The 1,554-nt window shown below is 40.5% G+C and overlaps 1 non-coding gene across 1 annotated transcript; it reads right to left on the bottom strand.

The window, feature by feature from the left end:
* Positions 1-390: 390 nt before the first annotated feature.
* LOC139903440 (small nucleolar RNA R71) lies at positions 391-493 on the bottom strand. Its single transcript, XR_011778258.1, has one exon. It is a non-coding gene; the product is annotated as a small nucleolar RNA R71 (small nucleolar RNA).
* Between the last annotated feature and the right edge of the window lie 1,061 nt (positions 494-1,554).

The following is a 1,554-nucleotide window of genomic DNA, read 5'->3' on the forward strand; positions in this document are numbered from 1 at the left end:
TCAAAAAACAAATGGCGTTAAACGTTACTTTAGAAGAAAACACTAAACCCTCGATTGAAGGTAGAGGAGGACCGATCAGATTCCCAGAGATTCAAGGACACTCGTTCGAATTAAAACATCACATCATTCAAGTTTTCCAGAATGGCTGTCAATTCCATGGATTACCAAATGATGATCCTAATTCTCACCTCGATAAATTCATATCTTTTTCGAAATCCTACAAGCAACCAGGGATAGAACAAGATATAGTCCGGCTATACTTGTTCCCCTATTCTCTCACTCATCATACACAGACATGGTTCGAAGGACTGGAAAAAGATTCCATCACGTCTTGGATGGAGATGGCTACTAAATTCCTAACCAAATATTTCCCTCCTTCTAAACAAACCAAGCTTAAGAATGACATCATTAACTTTAAACAAAGTTATGAATCTCTTTACACTGCATGGGAGCGATTCAAAGCCCTGCTGAAGAAATGCCCTAATCACCAGTTAGAACGGTCAGCCCAAATCTGCACCTTCTACAATGGTCTTACGGTAAATCATAGGACGATGATCGATGCCACTGCTCAAGGAAATCTGATGAACCAAACCGCAGATAAAGCATGGGAATTGCTCGAGAACATGACAATGCATCATCATGACTGGAATAGTGGTGAAACAACTTCATCATCTGCACCACTCTCTGCGCTTAACAATCAAACGGAGGCCATCAAATCTCTCACAGATAAGATGGAGTCTCTTGCCAAACAACTCAGAGAATTGAAGACGCAGCCACAACAAGTTAACTAGGTCCAGGCATGTGTTAACTGTACCAACCCGCAACCCACTGAAGAATATCAAGTTGAGTACGAGAACCATGACGGTTCAGTCTGTTACGTTCAATACCCAGCTCGCCAATCAAATCCCAGCTTCAATCAACAACCAAGGGTTAACCAATTCAAGAGAAACAACCAACCTTTTCGTTATCGTTACCCACCTTATCCACCCCAACAATCTCAATTGACCTACGATCAACCACTTCCACTCACTAGTCCATCAGCTGAGGAAAATTCTCCAACCACCCAAATTACGAAAATAGCCAACCCCGCCCTCGGAACTGATGATCAGTTGACACAGTTCATTCAAGGACAACAGCTTAATCAGAAAAATGCATCTAGACAAGACAAGACAGAATTCCTAATGAGAAATCAACTGGCTCTTCTCGAAAGACTAGAAACGCATCTCGGACAGTTATCACAACGCCTTAAAACCCGACTTCAGGGAAGGTTACCTAGTAGTACTATCAAAAATCCCCATGAAGCGGCCCGTCTTAATCCATCTGGATGAAGTCTTCAACATTTGGTCCCATTGCGAGGTACTGACCACTATATGATATATTTTACAAACATTGCATTCGTTTTCAAAAGACAAATTTTCATTACAATGAAAGTTGACAGATATGCATTCCATTTCATAATATATCCAAACTATAAATGACTTATTCTGTCATCTACTTAATAATAATCTTGTTGAACTCAACGACTCGAATGCAACGTCTTTTGAAATATGTCAT

The sequence above is a fragment of the Rutidosis leptorrhynchoides genome, chromosome 3 (assembly GCF_046630445.1).
Source record: "Rutidosis leptorrhynchoides isolate AG116_Rl617_1_P2 chromosome 3, CSIRO_AGI_Rlap_v1, whole genome shotgun sequence".
NCBI classification, from domain to species: domain Eukaryota; kingdom Viridiplantae; phylum Streptophyta; class Magnoliopsida; order Asterales; family Asteraceae; genus Rutidosis; species Rutidosis leptorrhynchoides.